The sequence below is a fragment of the Pantherophis guttatus genome, chromosome 3, assembly GCF_059756535.1.
Source record: "Pantherophis guttatus breed Tessera chromosome 3, ASM5975653v1, whole genome shotgun sequence".
Classification (NCBI taxonomy): domain Eukaryota; kingdom Metazoa; phylum Chordata; class Lepidosauria; order Squamata; family Colubridae; genus Pantherophis; species Pantherophis guttatus.
In genome coordinates, this window is record NC_142065.1 from 131,309,111 (window position 1) to 131,328,442 (window position 19,332).

The following is a 19,332-nucleotide window of genomic DNA, read 5'->3' on the forward strand; positions in this document are numbered from 1 at the left end:
CTCTTCAGGGATGGTTCTAAATTTTTTTACTACCAGTTCTGTGGGCGTGGCTTATTTTGTGGGCATGGCTTAATGGTCATGTGACAATTCTTTAGGATTTAGTCATATTGTCACCGCTACCGGCTCGGGGGAACCGGGAGGAACCCACCACTGATTCTCTTGGTTTATCATTTGTATTTCCCTTTTACTTTTTAAAACTTCAGCCAGTTTCTTTTGTGTATCCAGTAAAGTATCTTTTTCCAAATCACTCTCTTGACCTGTCATTTGTAGCTCCATTGCTGATATTTACTCTTATCAGATAAAATTTGTTCCATATCTGTCGTTCCTTTATTAACATCTTTTGGACATAGTCTATCCATGAAAGCAAATATTATTACTGAGTAAATATGTTGATATGCGACAGGTAGTCCTCAACTTACAACCTCAATTGGAACCAGAATTTCCATCATAAATCAGTGCAATCATAAAGTAAGTCATCAATTGACTGGACCTGGATTTATGACCATTTTATCTTGATCATTAAGCAAATTATTGTAATCATTAAGTGAATCCAACTTCCCTAATTAACATTACATAATGGAAACCAGCTGAAAAGGTTGCAAATCAGGATTACATGAATGCAGGACATTGCAACTGGTTGTAAATGTGAGTTGGTTTCCAAGTACCTGAATTACAATTACATGAGTGCAGGGATGGTGTGATAGTTGCAAGTGTGAGGACAGGTTATAAGTCAGGTTTTCCGAAGTCATTGGAACTTTGAACCATTAAAAAACGATCATAAATTGAAGACTACTGTAATTGCTCATTTTTGGCTCCATTATTCAAAGATCTCCCTTAATGTTTCCAATGTTTTAATGTTTTGTGTCATTTTTTAAGTCTTAGTACCAATATCAAAAACAGGCTTGTATTTTTGGTTTGTTCCTACTGCTTAGGAACTCTCATCCCTTCTAGTGTCCAGTTTCTAAAATCATAAAGTAACATATTTATTATAGCTTACCACAACCAGGATAGCTAAAATAAGACTATTTCCCACAAGGAGCTGTTTATTTTTTATTACTAATTCCAAAATTAAAAGTCGATCAAACAAATTTATCTGTCCCCCTAATCCATTTATAATTTTCTTAGATCAAAATCTTATTTAGCTTTTTGCTTTTCATTTCAAATTCTTTTTGAATTTAAAGTTATTCAGCTTATAATTCATTTTTGTTTTGTTCAAAGTTGAAGAGAAAACCCACCTATTGACTTTCCAAATTTGTTCCAAAGTTCTGTAGTTACCTTTTAAGAGGGTTAATAAGCAATTTCCAAAAGTGATTAGAAAGTTTGGTTTGCAAAGTTAGTGTCATTCAAACATTCTGCTACAGTTGTGAGCAAGATGGCTAATCCCTTCTCTCAATACTCAAATCCATGTGGAAAACCACTGTTCTGTGCACCAGTGGTGGATTTCAAATTTTTTTACTACCGGTTCTGTGGGCGTGACTTGGGGGCGTGGCATGGCTTGGTGGGCATGGCAGAGGAAGGATACTGTAAAATCTCCATTCCCACCCCACTCCAGGGGAAGGTGACTGCAAAATCCCCATTTCCTTCCAATCAGCTGGGACTCGGGAAGCAGAGAATAGATGGGGGCGGGGCCAGTCAGAGGTGGCATATATAATTATAGAATCAAATTATTACTTCAATGTAAATAATGAACGATCAGATATCAGTGATTTTGGATTATTTGCATATTGTGCTTTTTGTTAGGATAAACTAATGAACCAATAAGTGGATATAGCTAGTATATAAGCACAAACTGTGTGTGAGTCAATTGCACCCTTCCGGGTGTGCTCTTTTGCCAGTTTGTGTTGTAACTGTAAAGTCATCTTGCAGGATCTATACTTGGAACAGTCTTGTTTAGATTTTATGGCAATAGCTTTAATTATATTGTGAGTTTTTCATTTTGGCAACAACAGTTATCATAAATCTAACATGAATAGCCTGTACTGCATGTATAAACTATATATTATTAAAACTCTCCTGTCTCTTTGTAATCTTTAATTGGGCAAAACGATGCATCATATGGCAACAATTTTTGAATCGATATAAATCAAATGGGCTAACTTAAAGAATACGTCCAAAATCTGGGACTCATTACACCCAAGGAATTGAAGTTTAGCAAAGTTGTGTCTGCTTCAGTGCCACCATGCTGTTGCATTGCCACAATGCCATGGTAAGCCATAGGCAGGCAATTTTCATTACCAGTCTGCGGCCTATGGGCATTCTGTTTCTCTGTTTACACAAGGAAACATCTCTGAATCCCTAGTGGGTCAGAGGTTGTCTAGTTCTTCCTGTAAGCCAGGGGTATCAAACTCATTTTCATTGAGGGCCACATCAGGGTTGTGTTTGAACTCAGGGGCCCGGGGTGGGCTTGGCCAGGGTGGGCATGGCCAGCTTGACTTCAGTCCTGTCGGGGACTCCTGTGATGGCCTGAATGCTCTGCCAGCGAAAACAGGCTCCCGAACTCCATTTTCGGCTGCCATAGCCTCCTGCAACTCTGCCAGTGAAAAAGGAGGCCGTGGCAGCCGAAAATGGAGTTTGTGAACCTGTTTTCACTGGCAGAAGCACCGCAGGCCGGTCCTTCACTTTTTCCAGGGCGGCCCTGCGGGCCAGACTAAATATCCCGTGGGCCGAATCCGGGCTCCGGGCCTTGAGTTTGACACCCCTGCTATAAGCCATTAGAAAGAAAATATCCTCCATTGTTAATATTGTTGATACAAGCATAATTCTAGGAGAAAACCAATGTGTGCTTTTCCAAATCATTTTGGAAGTGCTGCTCCTAAATTTGGGATTAAAGAATACATTTCACTGTTCAGTGAATATATTTGAGTACACATTAGTAGAAAAAGTCCATAATGCAAAGCATTATGAACACTCCCTCCCCCAGCTACATTTACTGGCAATATGAATCTAAAGTAATTCCAAAAATATCTTGTTTAAACTTCTAATTTGGTAATAGTGGGAGAAGGTTGGGAAACCTAACCCACATTGGCTCCTTCTTATATAAACTATAATTCCCTGAGGTCCTATATTGTACAGACGTCTCTTCCAATGTAATATATTTTATATTTGTTAGTCCATTAAAGTTTGGCTATTCTGTTCTTTATGCTATAGTATGTATTTATAGCAATGAGCTTGTTTATGCTGATTACAGACAATCAGCATTGGGATAAATGTATTGAGCTATGGTTTGATTAGAGAATGTCTGACATCTTTTCCTTAAGAAAAATTAAGAATTTTGCAGTCAGAGAATAGAGTTGATTTTTTAAAATGTCTAATTCATTTAAAGGTGAGACTAGTGGTAGTATATTCCTACTGGAATGATATATGTCAACATATATTTTCATTAAATGGCAGTGTCAGATGACATTTGATAGCAACTTTGTAAAAGTAGAGAATTGGGAAAATGATCCCTTAGCATTTTTTTTTACTGTAATATAATTCAGATAAGTTGGGAGAAGCTTAGAATGATTGATAATCTTATTTTGTTCAATCATTTCTCCTCAGAACAATATTTGATATTGCAGAACAGCTAAAGATGCAGTATCAAAATTTATTGTTTTTGTAGGCAAGGGAGTTGAATATAAAAAGTAATTCATGGAGAAAAGCAGAATTTAAAAGAGAGGCAAAAAATACACAGTTTTAAATAAAAGTAGTACAATCAGCTATCTAAACTTAAATAGGCTAGTTTGGGTTCAGTGTCTGTTCAGAATTTATCACAAAGAGAATAATTGATGAGAGATCATCAGATCTTCCTGTTTGGATGTTGTTAGGAAGGTCCTTTGCCTGCCAGGATTCCTTGACCTTTATTGTTATTATATTATTATATTCAGTTTTACAGAATATAGAGGAGAAGTGAAAATCTGAACATCTTAGGGAATATTGCTGTATTAAGCAAATGTCCCATCCCTGATGCCTTTAATTTAGCCAACTAATCAGAAATTGTGTACTGGCTGAACCCCACTACCTTCTAATAATGCTGTAGCAGAAAAGGCCATGGAGCCATGGAGCGCTCTAAAGGTGATAACCAAAACCTTGAAGCGCACCCAGAAGACCACCGGGAGCCAGTGCAGCTCGCGCAGGAGAGGTGTTACATGGGAATGCCACGTCGCTCCCATAACCACCCGTGCGGCCGCACTCTGCGCCAGTTGGAGCCTCCGAGTGCACCTCAAGGGGAGCCCCATGTAGAGAGCGTTACAATAGTCCAGACGAGAGGTGACGAGGGCATGAGTGACTGTGCGTAGGGAATCCCGATCTAGAAAGGGACACAACTGGCGGATCAGGCGAACCTGATTTTTCATCGAAAAAATCTTAAGTGACACTGGCAAGCAAAACAACAAATTTACTTTTTTTTAATTATCCATGTTATGAAATTACAGGTAGTTCTCGACTTATGATCGCAACTTGAGCCCAGATTTATGTTGCTAAGTGAGAAATTTGTTAAGTGAATTTTGCCCCATTTCATGACTTTTCTTGCTACATTTATTAAGTGAATGACTCTTCTTCTTCTTCTTCTTCTTGTGCCATATCTGTCATCAGACGTTGGTGATCATGTCGGCGGTCCTAAGTGAATCCACTGCAGTTGTTAAATTAGTAACATGGTTGTTAAATGAATCTGAACTCTCTACCGACTTTGCTTGTCAAAAGGTCGGAAATGTTGGTCACGAGACCCTATGACACTGCAACTGTCATAAATATGAACCAATTGTTGAATATCCAAATGTAAATCACCTGACCATGGGGATGCTGCAAGGGTCGTAAGTGTGAGTCACTTTTTTCAGTGCTGTTGTAACTTTGAATGGTCACTAAGTCGTAAGTTGTTGTAAATTGAGGACTACCTGTACTCTGATCATCCAGAGCAAATTGGATAGACTTTTTAAAAATCATATATACATGCATGCGCATAGAGTGTTCGATCATCCATGTGTCCTGTTTAGTCAGTTACAACTGAGAATGCAACCTACAGTATAGCGGTGAAACCCAGGAGTACTTCATGCATGCATATTCACTACATAATGAATTCAGTCTTAACTACCTAAGAAAGATAGATTCTGAAAGTTCTATCTGTCAGGCCTGGAAGCCATCTTTTTCGTTAGATCTTCAGACCTGCCACATGTACTACTGTGGGAAACTGAGAGGGGGGATTGTATGGATCCAGGCTGATATATATAGTCATAATAACATTCCTTTCTCAGAGAGTCAAGGACATCTTGCCCTGCACCTGGACGGTTGGAACTGGGAGGTATTTCCAGTTGGGACAGTGCTTGGACTGGACCATGTGATGGACATGTGGGTGCTGGGCAGGGTCTTGAACTTTCTTTTGGGTGGGGAAAACCCGGGGGCTTTCAGTTTCAGGTTTTCCCAGATGTGCCAATATGACATCTCTAATAAAATGAAACTTTGAGGAAACTCAAGCCTCAGAGTTTTCTTTCATTGGGGGTGTTACTTGGAACCCTATATAGAAAATATACAGATTCAACACATGCATATTTATATCTAGAGTCACTAGGATCTAAATATATAGCTCAAGACGGATTGTGCACAATGTTTTCAACATATTCAGTCAATACAGCTGTTTTGTTAAATTGAGAAATGAACTGTGTGAATAAGAAAGTTGTGGCATCATCTATTTTGCTTCTGAGAACATCTCTAACCACATCTCAAATGGTGCCTGTGCTAAAATAAACACATGAACACAGAATTTCCCAAAGAATAAAATTTCTCTTTACTCTCTCTCTCTTACTTACTACAATGCCAGAGATTTATCTACAAAGGAAAGACCTTAAGGGTCTTTCTCCAACCTCCTGTTCGAAAACATTATTATTGTGTGGAGAACAATGTCTCCTTTGTTTTATGTCAAGAGCACAGGAGATCTTGTATCTCGGTATACAATTGTGTGATCATCACATATGCTTGTGTCTCAAGTTCCTTTGGTGTTGGCTGCAATATATTGTCAGCTGAGATTAATGAAAAGAAAAAAAATACAAAACAAAACAAAAACAAGATTTAGCCCTTTTTGCTCTTCCCATGCTAGATTCATAAATGTTTAAATGCTTAATTTGGTCCTTTTACTTTCTACTGCAGTAGTACAGGTGTGAATTGTAAACACATTGTATTTATATGATTTATGGCTCTGAATGAAGAGTAGTAGGATAAAGAAAAATGCAAGTTTACAAAGCCTTGGAACATTTGGTTGTTTTCATTTTTTAAAAAAAATATTTTTAAATAGTATCATGTCACTAGATATTTCTCTATAACAAGAAGAACCCAGGCTTTGATTTGTAAAATGCATCTTCAGTCAGAATCTTCCTTTGAGTCACTCAAAGGAGTGTGAAGAAGTGCTTCCTTTTATCTGTTTTAAGTGTCCTTCCACTGATCTTTGTTGTGAGACTTAGTCCTAGTGTCCTAGAAAAGGAGGTTTTTCTAGGAAGCTTTATTTTATTTGTTTCCCACCTTTATTATATTTTTACAAATAACTCAAGGCAGAAAATATATCTAATACAGGTAGTCCTTGACTTACAACAATTCATTTAGTGACTGCTCAAAGTTACAATGGCATTGAAAAAGTGACTTATGAATGTTTTTCTTGGTTATGACCTTTGCAGCATCCCCATGCTCATGTGATCAAAATTCAGATGCCTGGCAACTGGTTCATACTTATGACCATGGCAGCATCTCAGAGTCATGTGATCACCTTTTGAGACCTTCTGACAGATTCATTTAACAACTGTTTTACTAACTTTACAACTGCAGGGATTCACTTAACAAATCTGGCAAAAAAGTCGTAAAATGGGGCAAAACTCACTTAACAAATGTCTCACTTAACAGCAATTTTGGACTGAATTGTTGTTGTAAGTTGAGGACTACCTGTATTCCTTCTTTCCCACAACAACTCTGTGAGTGGGTTGGATTGAGAGAGCGTGGTAAACCCTAAGTCTCCAAGCTGGCTTTCATAGCTAAACTGATGAATCTTGTTAAGCTGTGGTTGCTAAATTTACTCAAAAGCATTTGATGAGCAATTTTGTTAAAAACATCATGAAAATCTAAGACTATAGCATTGATAGAGTTACTTCCATCCATGTGCCTGTCAACACTCTAGAAAAAAGTTGGTGAAGTAGGATTTACTTACAGTCCAGAATAACATTTCCTCAGCAAGGCTTATTTCTCTGTATGTTGAGTTACTTTTTCTTTGAATGTTATTTCTACCAATTTACCTGGAAGAGACATTAAGTTAACCTGCCTGTAATTTTCCAGATCTCCCCTAGTTCCCTTTTTAAAGATTGATATCACATTGGTTACCTTCTATTCTCTGGCACTGAGCCTGATTTGAAGGAGAAATGAGGAAGTCAGCAGTTTCATGTCTGAGCTCTTAAGAACACTTGGGTGAATGCCATCAGGACTTGGTGATTTGTTATTTTTTTAATCTCTCAAAATGCTTTATAATACGGTTAAATGAAAAAATCATGCCTCCACCTCTATAACTGTAGTTTAAATTGGGATATTTTAATCAATTAAACAGGAAAATTATCTTGAAATTAGCTCTTTTGTCATTTGTGCTTACTTCCCCACATAATCTTCACCATTGCTACACACTTCTGCCAACAATGTGCATGTTTCTTAAAGCCATCACTTTACTTTTTTACTTAAATCAGCAGATCCTATGAAGGCAGTCCTTTAACTTTGGGAAAAGTGGAAGCCCCATGGCACTGATTTAAGACTGTATGACAGATGGTGTAAGATGGTGAGATCCAATTTACAATGGCTTCATGGGAGGTTCATGAAGAGTGAGGCTTAGCACCATCATCTTGCATCAAGATTTCCTTTTTCTGCTTCCAATCTGCTTAATCATTGATGCAAAGTTCTGAATGTTTCAAAGTAGCACTCTAAGTTGATAGCAGTACCAGATCCAAGGAAATCCATTTGAATAACACCATCTGTGTCTCCAAAAATTGAAACCATAAGTTTCTTGCTGAAGCTTGGATTTTTATTTTTTTTCCACAAGTGAAGCTTTGTGATGATATGCCATGGACTGATGCTTTAATTCTCAATCATAATAGTGATTCCATGTTTCACTGTCTCAATACTTGGGAGAAATTTCTCAACTTCATTCTCATAGAATAACAACAGTTGTTGGCAATTTCATCTTGAGAAACTTTGACCTCTGCAATCAGCATATGAAGAGCCCATTTTGCATAAATCTTCTGTTATTGAAGAACCTCAATAATGTGACCCAAAGATTCCTGTGAAATGCAAAAGTTGACCGCAACTATCTTTTGAGCAATCTCAGTTGTCCTTAATCAATTCATTACTATGTCCTATGTGAAATTTGTCATTTGCTGCCACAGGCTGTCTACTTTGTTCTTGATCAAAAATTAGCTCTTACTGATTCATTGTGTTTATATGTTTTGACCCAATGATGCACAATATTTAGGGGTGTCACTATAAACTAATAATGGTGTGTTCTAATGAGTGCTCATTGCATGCTTCCATATCATAAGCAACAGCAACACAATTTTTTCTCACAACAACTTTCTGAAGTTAAAAAAAAAAAGATGCTAAAGAACATGGCATAGTTCCAGCATGTCAGTATTTGTAATCTGTTGGCAATTTGTAAAAATGGAAGCATAAATTTTCATTCAACCATTGTTAACTCAATTTGCTTTAATTGTTCCTATTGTTTCCAGAGACTATCCATGCAGATATTCCAATTCAGTGTCTGGGGAAAAAAGGGTCAACTCATAATTCCTATAGGTGCTTTCCAAAACCATTTTATGTGATTTGCTATAAAGCACTTTTTCTATCTTCTTTCTGAAAACAGAGCTACAATTTATTTTCATCCACATCTGGGGTAAAGGTAACCTAAAATGCTACATTTTATTTTAAACATCAAGGCAATAATAGAATTAAAAGAGAAAATAAGACTAAAAAGAGAAGCAAACAAAAATGTTTTGGGATAAATATGAATGTGTGAACCTATGTGTTCTTAAAGAGAATCCCATACTTTTAATCACCCATATTTAACAGTATACAGCAATGACATTTGAAGGGAATTAATGGATAACCTTAAATGTTAGATTTGTATTATTTTTCATATTAGCAAAGTATTCATTTCTATGGCATGTAGAACATTCGAATCATGACAGCAGGCTGGGCACAAAGGGATTAAAAGAGGATGAATCTACATCAAGTATACAAAAAAAATATTAAAATCTATTTTTCATCAGAAACAATACTGTCAAAAACTAAATTATAAAAATCACCCTGCCTTGTCTTCCAAATGTCACTTCCTCTTTAGCATGGCAGAGAGCTGCAGAACTCTAGTAGGTAGTAGAGATTGCTTATCCATTTGGCTGAATAATTTTCAAAAATAATTTTCAAAAAGATAGCAAAGTCTTTGAACAGGTATCAGTATCATGAGTTACTTTTGGTCAAAGTAATAATCTAAGCATGGGTATACCAATATCATAAAATTATCCATTATAAACTAACAAACATTTTAAATTTTTAAAAAGAACCATTCCGTAAGACGAATTTTGTGTCATACCATTAACTTCTTCAGTGGGGATTACATATTGATACTCTTGTTCCTCCATAAGCAAATTATATAAGTAGGTAAATTTAAGAGATAGATCTAGTGAATTGCCTGATCATTACCTGACAGAAAAGGCAACCATTCTTTAAATTAGCAACATCAGGAGGACAGGGTGCAATGCAATAAAAAAATACCAGGTTCTTAATAACAATAAAGATTCTTAATAAGAACAATAAAGATTTTTCTATAAAGGGCAGTGTAGTATATAATATGTTCTACAGTCTCAACGTCATGGTTCCCACAAGGACATGTAGTTGGTCATAGTTTACTCTTTAATTTCATCAAGGACAGAGCATTATACCTGATACATGTGAAGGTACAAGTGCTATTTCAATAATGTAATGTAAGACAGATATATACTTATGTAAAACTTTTCTTCTCACTCATTCTTGTGGATCCCATTGTCATTTTCCTTACTTCCTTTGGACCAAGGGATATAATAAATTTCTAGAAAATCCATAAAAATGAAACTCATATCTTTCCCCCAGTCTAAGAAATAAAATTCCCTTTGAGACACACTTAATTCCTAGTGACTTAAATAGTTGCATCCATAGAGACAGATAGTTCTTGCTTACTGACCACTCATTCAGCGACAATTCAAATTTACAATGCTGTTGAAAAAAGAAATGCATGACCAGTCCTTAAAGTTGTGGTCATTGCAGCATCCCCACAGTCATGTGAGCACCATTTGGGCACTGGGCACTGGTAAACATTTACGATGGTTGCAGTGTCCCATGGTCTCATGATTGCCATTTGCAACCTTCACATCCAGTTCCAATAAAGCCAGTGGGGAAGCTAACAGAAAATTGCAATTAGATGAAGTCACATTTAAGGACCCATGGTAATTCACTTAACTACCATAGCTGGAACCAATGCCATTAAGTCAATGCAATTATGCAAAATTGCACTTAACAATCGAATCCCTTAGCAACAGAATTGCCAGTCCAAATTAGAGTCGGTGAGTGAGGACTAGCTGTATTCTTATTAGAAGTGGGTTTTCTGTAAATTATCAATTGGGATTAATAGTCAAATCAGCGGGAGGAAAAGGAAAACCATCCATTCTAACCAAATCCATGTTCTGGTTTCTACTGAGATATCACAGTGTATAAAGACAACATAACATTTGATACATACGGGCAAAATTGACTGATGAAGTTTGGCTTGGTGAGCTTCTGTTGGGCTATAATCTTTACATATATTAATTTGAGTGACTTAAAATCTTGGAAAGCTTCAAGGATGAATAACCATCATCTCACCAGAAAAAAAAAAAAGGTTCAATACTTGCACAGACTTCCCTTTGCATTTTTAGTTGTGTTATATCCTTATATGGGCATCCCCGCCGGATTGGCTAGTCCACCGGCGGGAGATTTGAAGATCTGTCATTGGCCGGCTTGCCTGCTGACTCCCTTTATAAGGCGAGCCCAGCAGCACAGCCGGCTGTTCTGTTTCCATCTTAATAAAGTGCTGAACACACCACTCGCTGCTCGCATATTCTTTTCCCTGCGCCAATCTAACAAGTTGTATAATAGAGATAGAGTCTCCATATTGCTGAAAATGGGAAAATAGTCCCAAGTGATTTAGTGGGTCTTATGTGATTGTTCTCCAGCCACCATCTATGATTTTTACTTCTTTCTCTCTCTCCCTCTCCTTTTCCCTCTCCCTCTCTCTGAATACATAGGTTTCTTTTCATTCCACCAAGAGTAAAGAAGAGGATTGCCAAATAATTTGCATACAGGATACCAGCCAATGACTTTTTAAGCCAAAATAAGAAAGTGATTTTTATTTTAGATCTGAACCTAGACATATGAGTTTCTCTAGTAATTAAATAGCAAGGAGTTATAGCCATGACTCACCCCCTCTGGGCTGGATCACCTCTGTAGGATACCTTTGTTGAGAATATCCATTTCTTGATGTATTTCAGATAGACTTCTTACAAAGCAGGAAGATACATTTATAAATGGAATTTTCTGTTACTGTACTCCAACTTCTTTTTCCTCTGGAAATGAAAAGGTGATTTAAAGTTAATAAAGGCCATATAAAGAGGTGTTCAATCTGGAAGCCTCAGTTAGCTTTTGCCATCTCTCCATCTGGGCATTTTTCTTTTTCAGCTTGAGAAATGCCGTATATTAAGATATAAAGAGGGAGGGATGTTCCCTGTAGGTTTCAGTAAATGTCAATGACTTTTGGCATTCTAACTCAAACCAGTGCGGAAAATTATACAGAAGAAGTAAATGATAAGAGCCAGATACAGAAAACTGAATTTCAGGGAACTGTTTTTCGATGAAATTCTGTGGGAAAAAAGCACTGGAATCTTGAGTGTATATCAAAACATATAGTATGAAGGTATGTATGTGTGTGTTTGTCAATTTTGAGTCCTGGTCACCTGCTGTTTTCTAGACAAAATTTTTCAAAAGTGGTTTGCCACTGCAAACTTCTTAAGGCTGAGAGAGAGTGTCTGGCACAAGATCATCTAGCTCAGGAGTCTCCAACCTTGGCAACTTTAAGACTTGTGGGCTTCAACTCCCAGAATTCCTCAGCCAGCTTTGCTTTGCTTTGGAATTCTGGGAGCTGAAGTCCACAAGTCTTAAAGTTGCCAAAGTTGGAGACCCCTGATCTAGCTGGCTTTGTGCTAAGGTGGATTAGAACTAAAACTGATGTCCTGGTTTCTAGCCTGAAGTTTTAACCATTACACCAAATGGCTCTTGCATATGGATCTACAGGTAGTCCTCAATTTACAACCGTTTGTTTGAAGTTTCACCGTTTGAAGTTACAATGGCAATGAAAAAAGAGACTTGTAGCCAGTTTTCACACTTACAATCCTTCCATGGTCACATAAACAAAATTTGGACCCTTGGCAACTAGCATCTATTTATGACTGTTGCACTGTCCTGGGGTCAGGTGACCACCATTGTAACCTTCCCATCCAATTTCCAACCAGCAAAGTCAATGGGAAAAGCCAGATTTGGTTAATGACCGTGTGATTCACTTTAACAACTTTACAAATTTAACACTTTAACTATGGCAAAAAAAGGATCATAAAGTGTCATTATAAGTCGAGGACTACCTGCAACACAAGGGGTGTAAAGTCTAGATATGTAAAACCAAGTATTAGAATTATTTATACTTTATGCCTCTCTCGCTCACTAGTAAGTGATTTGCACACTGTTGCACAGTCTCAAATCTGAACATTCCTTAAATTCAGCAGTAGGTATCTCCTCAGTAACAATTAGGATTGAAATTAATATATTTCAATTACGTTACTTTAGTATTTCTGAGTTTAAAATATTCTCATTGTGAAGAAAACAGCCCATTAAATAAATGTGTACATCTTGTGCCTTTGGGTTTTGCTTTGATAATACTGTCTAATCTAATACAATGTTAATGTTGCAAGTACAGGTAATCTTTGTGTCAGGGCATTGATTAATCCCATGTTTGGCTCTGGGACAAATCACCATGGTTAGAGGATGGATCGTGGTTTATTCCTTGTTGCAATATTCTGAAAAGAAATCCCGAAGAAAAGTTTCTAATAAAACTCATGTATTTGTTATAAAGAAAATAAAACACCTCACTAACTAAGAAAGTTAATTGCTACATTTTGAAAGTAAATCAGGCCGGCTGCTTTCCAGCAGTTGACACCCCCGTGGCATGAGAACAAAGGAAAAGGTGTGTGAAAGGAATGTGAAAGAATGCGGACATGCGTAGTAAAATACTGATAAGGAACTTGGCAAACTACAGTAAGTCTATTAGTCCAAAAATAATGAAGCTCAGCTGGGAAATAAAAAAACGCAGTGACACTTTGCTTAAGAACCAGTCACTTAGCAACTGTTCAAAATTATGATGGACACCCCCCCCAAAAAGATCCATACAATCCAGTTCTGGAGTTCCAATTGCACCCCCTTACACACACATACACACATACATGTGGGCACATGACCACATTTCAGGTAGTTGGCAACCGGCTCACTTTTATGGCCAGTGACAGTATTCCATAGTCATATGACCTGATTTACATCACTTTACACCAGTTTCTGGTCTTCTCAGCATAAAACACCCATGGGAATGAATCAAGTCACTTTCTGACTGCTGTGCTTGCTTTATAACCGTGTTCACTTTACAGCTAAAAGGGCCATAAAATCCGGTCAATCATGAGGGAGCCTCAACGTATGACCGTCATGACTTATAATAGAGAATCCAGGCTCCATTATGGCCATAAGTCAAGGACTACCTGTATTAAAAAAGAATTGCTTAGCCATTTCCCTTTTAGCAGGTTGCTATCATGGATCAAGTTACCTAAACTCCTACTAGATCCCCTGGTTTTTACAAACCATGGCAATTTACCTTGCAGTTTGCTTTAAACAGCTCTAGGTTTTGACTTTTTTATTCTTCTACTGATAGATTGTCAACAAAAGAGCAGGAGTCATTGGTGAAAAAGTCTGAGACAAGTTGCGGGGAAAAGAGTGGCATCATCTGTTTATTTACATTCCCCTGGAACTTTTTAAAATCCATAAACATTAATATTTTGTCAGTTGTCTGACAGTACAACTGACATAATAATTTGTGCCTTGTCAAGTAACAAAGCCTTTTAGAAATTGCATGGCAACATACTGTCACAGTAAGAGTCAAAACCAAGGTCTTGCTTGAGATAAGCTCTTTCAACATGTTATATGAGTGGCTGGAAAACTCCTGCATTTTTGTATGGACCCCTATTGTTCTCTGCTATTGGCAGGCATCTTTCTCTTCTGTTTGGAATGGCAAAATGCCAAACACTGCTAAACACCCACCCACACCACACAGAGCATTAGATTTGCCAGATTTCACGCACAAACCTTGATTGGAAATTTCCCATTCTCTAGAGTGCTAAGTTCAGTTCACAGGAGAAACAAATCAGCATAGGCGTCCCCCCATTCCCCATGTAATATATTGTTTTTCTATATTATATGGAATCCATCTCCTCCATGGTCTGTGTTTGTAGATAACAAATACTGGTGTCTACAATTGTTCCACATTTAAGGAGGTACAGATACGATTGTATACTTTGGGACAGTTTAGTTTGCTCAAGTATTTTACCAGTAACTTCAGTTCACAGAATAAAATATTCTCCTTTATGGATCAAATGATTTTTTAAAAAATCACTTGTGACTTATGAAAATAAGTGTATTGCAAGTTCCAGAGTCCTTGGCTAAAAGACCAGCAAGAGATGAACTAAAACTAACAAAGGCTGTTGAGTTTTATGTTCCCATTAGAAACAGAGGAATAGTGGCCATCTAGGAAATGATATTGTTAAGCAGGGAGAACAAGAATGAGGAGAGTTACTGGGCTCCTCTCTCTCTCTCTCTCTCTCTCTCTCTCTCTCTCTCTCTCTCTCCTGGATGGGGAGAAACAGGCTCCAACTCAACCCCTCCAAGACCGAGTGGCTGTGGCTTCCGGCGTCCCGATATAGCCAGCTGACGCCATCGCTGGCTATTGGGGGCGAATCACTCGCCCCCACGGAGAGGGCTCGTAACTTGGGCGTCCTCCTGGACGCACGGCTGTCGTTAGAAGATCATTTGGCGGCCGTGGCCAGGGGGGCTTTTTATCAGGTCCGCCTGATACGCCAGTTGCGCCCCTTTCTAGATCGGGACTCCCTACGCACAGTCACTCAGGCACTCGTCACTTCCCGCCTGGACTACTGCAACGCTCTCTACATGGGGCTCCCCCTGGGGTGCACCCGGAGGCTCCAGCTGGTCCAGAACGCGGCCGCGCGGGGGATTTTGGGGGCGACGAGGCGCTCCCACGTGACACCTCTCCTGCGCGAGCTGCACTGGCTCCCGGTGGTCTTCCGGGTGCGCTTCAAGGTGTTGGTGACCACCTTTAAAGCGCTCCATGGCTTAGGGCCGGGGTACTTACGAGACCGCCTTCTGCCACCAATAGCCTCCCACCGGCCAGTACGCTCCCACAGAGTGGGCCTCCTCAGGGTGCCGTCCGCCAGACAATGTCGGCTGGCGACCCCCAGGGGGAGAGCCTTCTCTGTGGTGGCGCCCACCCTCTGGAACAACCTCCCCCCAGAGCTACGTACAATAACAGACCTCCGGATTTTTCGTCGGGCCCTAAAAACCCATTTATTTCAACTAGCTGGGCTGGCTTGAGTCAAATTTTAAACGGATTTTAAATTGGAATGTTTTAATTACGGCCAAAATTATTTAATTATTTTAAACAGATTTTAGATTTTGTATGTTTTGTATGTATGTCTTGTTTTTACTTTGGCTGTTCACCGCCCTGAGTCCTACATTGGAGAAGGGCGGTATAGAAATTTAAACAAATATATATATATATATATATATATATATATATATATATATATATATATATATATATATATATATATATATATATATATATATATATATATATATATATATATATATATATATATATATCACATATGCACATGAAATTTTCAAATAATTAGGTTTTTTCCTTTTTGTTTTTTCACAAGTCATTTGCACATAAAATTCAGTCACCTCTGAGAACTGATTTCTGCTGGAGTATAACTTTGACAGGGTCAGTCTAAGTTAGTTTTCTCATTGATGCCTTATGTTTTTCAGATGTTGTAAAGAGGAAAGAAAAAAAACCACGATGGCAATTACTTTCATTTTTCTCGTACTATTCAAAAGATTTGAGTAACAACATTGTTGAAGCCCAGACAACCAAGACCATTAGGAATAGTGTGACATATAGGTGTAAATGTATTTATCAAACCTGAACACATAATTTAATTATGTGTGGTTAATCTACAGTTTGATTCACAGTTTAAGACTGGTGGAAGCTAAATAATTCAAATCCTAACTAAAGACCCAATAATTATTAAAGGTCTAAGAATATAGGTAGTTCCAAGAAAGGATTTATTTGTTTGTTTGTAAAATTAGGGTGTTCAGGTTTGATAAATTATTCTGCTGGTTAATGACCATAGTAAAGTTATTTGATTTGATTTGATAAATTTAGTATTTCCAGATATCAAAGGAGGCATTTAGATATTGCTCACAGGGCTATACGGATAACAACATATTTCTTTTTCCGTAAGTGTTCATCTTCAATCTACGAGTATTTCATAATTTGTTCAACAAATTAAATAAATAAATAAATAAATAAATAAATAAATAAATAAATAAATAAATAAATAAATAAATAAATTGTTTTTCCTCAATCCTAGTATTACCAACATCAATGAACCAGACTACAACAATTATAAAATTATAAGACAGAAATGACAGCTAAAGTAAAAATACAAACAGTAAGCAAGAGATGAAAAAAGACCTTTAATTGGATTTACAAAAGTTTTCTGAAGCCTTGAACAAACCTTTGAGAAAAAAAATTTGGTGAATGGAGATTCAATCCTACTACACAACTTGATAAATTAAAGAGCAAGACTGTCAGAAACAAAAAATAAAAATAAAAGGAATATTTTGTCTAATCAAAGTTAAAGTAAAAAATACTTCTTTAAACATTCTTCTATTTTCTTTTCCTTTCTTTTCCTTTCCTTTATCGTGTACTTTTTTCTGTATGATACCTGTTTGTATTATCTTTTAGTAGTGTTAAACTCTTCAATACAAAGTATTTTTCTAAGAAAGGATTATCATAAGGCAAAATAGGAAACTACATATAGTACTTGAGCAAACCTGAGAGCTATCAGACGTAAGTGGAGAATGGTTGGGGGGGACAGAATAGCAGAAATCCATTGTTTAAAAGCCAAAAGATACAGAAAGATAATGTGAAATATTTGTAACTGAAGAGAACATTTTGGAGATGATGAAAAAAATCCCAATATTATTCTTTTCAAAGAGGGAGTAACACTATAATAATGTCCAGGTTTGGGTTAGTTGGAAATTTTTGTTCAGAGTCCAGCACATTGTCTTCCTGAAGAGTAAAAGAGAGAAAAGAAAAAGGGACTACAAAAGTTAATTCAAGTCTTTATTAAGCTCCTAGTTCAAGTTGGCTCCAACAATCTATCCATTGATTTGACTGGCCATCAGCTCTTCTGTCAGCTGCAGAAGAGGTAATGTTGCATGGATGATGGTTATCGTGTGGCTGTTTGTATTAGAAATGAGAAGTGAATTAAAAGGGCAGCTCAATATCTCTGTACCTGTAGAATTATTGTCCTCGGTGACTGCTGAACCCACTAAGGATAGAGCTCTTAAACAAGCTTAAGATCCACCTGGTCTAACCCCATCGGTCAGGAAGATGAAACAAACAAGTAAGAGTTAATACTGGCAATGAAGAAAAATTGCTTTGTAAGAAAGTGTTGTGACCCATCAGTGGCCTTTGCAGCTAGTAGCTGATTCCGACAGCAAGGAGGCTGGTGTGGTGCTGCACCAGCAGCCTGTGCAGCTGGCACTTGAGTCGGACAATGAGGAGGCTGGAGAAGATGTGGTGCCAGAGCGGAGATTCAGCCAGGGCCTTCAGAACCTCCAGAAGCTCCCATAAGTGAAGAGGAAGAAGAGGAGGAGCCTGTTCTTGATATACGGGCGCACAGAGCTGCCAAAAGGCAGGAGTGGCTCCTCAGGAGGAGGTCTCCTCGAGAGTAAGGCTTGGGACTAATTGGCCACTCCCTTTGCCTATTTAAGGAAGGACGACAACTGAGACAATTTGCAGGGAACAACTTCGTTCACTCTCCTTCGCATCTTGATCTTAGTTCTCTGCAAATTGCTTCTGGGCTTTCTGCCAACCATAGTAAGATTATGATTATTTATTCTTTGGATTCTTGTAGGCTGTTAAGAAAGTTAATTAACAGCCTTTGTTTGAAAAAGACTGATTTAATTTAGTAAGCTAAGGTTTGTACAGACTTTGTGTGTGCTGCGTTCTTTGGGGTCCGTAGCTGGGGCAGGACAGAAAGGTGGTTGAAATGTGGTGTAATTAAGTCTCCAGTTGTTTTAAATTTACCATTTGACAGGCTTCTCTTTGGTTCACTAATTTTCTCCATGCAAAGCAGATTGTTCCTAGTGACAGGCTGACCTCAACAGTAAATATGCTTAGGATCACCCAATTTTGACTTTTGCATTCTAGGGGCCATACTTAGGTTGCTGGTTACCTATTCCTACCTTAGACCAATCAAACGAAAGAGAGGGATTCCTGGGTGGTTTTTCTGAATCAGTCGTTGTTTTCTGCACTAGAGGAAAAACTGTTCATGCTAATCAACTCCTCCGTTCCTTTAAATCAGTGTGATGCCTTAGATGAGGTGGAGAGCATTATCTTGTTAGCAGTATTATATTCAACTGTCTGTCCAGCTGGCTCAGGAAGCAAAGTAGCAAGAATCTGATTATAACAATTTTGCCTTGCACAAAAATTATTCCCTCCAAGCTTAATAGAAAATTCTCAGGTTTTAATAATCAGTCATTTGTAGTTGGCACTACAATCTCTGAATTTTCCTTTTGATTGGGGATTCTAACCAATCAAGAGGAAGATCTTCATCTGTTTGAAAAGATATCCACAAAAATTATTCCAGCACTTTTTGGACAAATCACTTTTCTACTGAGCGTAAAACTGCCTTGTTGGTACAGAGGGAAAAGTAACTAAAACCACATTTGCTTTCATTGCTGTTAAATTGTATCAGAATTATGCAGCTGAAATATATAGAGGACTGTATTGATATTTAGGAAAATAGACTGATTTTTTTTTTCTAGTGGAATTCTGTAACTAAGGATCAGTGGTGGGTTGCTCCCGGTTCTGTCCGG

The 19,332-nt window shown here is 37.8% G+C and overlaps 1 protein-coding gene across 5 annotated transcripts in view; it reads left to right on the forward strand.

Annotated features, from left to right (window-relative positions):
- The window catches only part of FBXL7 (F-box and leucine rich repeat protein 7), a 161,299-nt gene that overhangs the window by 106,162 nt on the left and 35,805 nt on the right, over positions 1–19,332 (forward strand). The window lies entirely within an intron of this gene.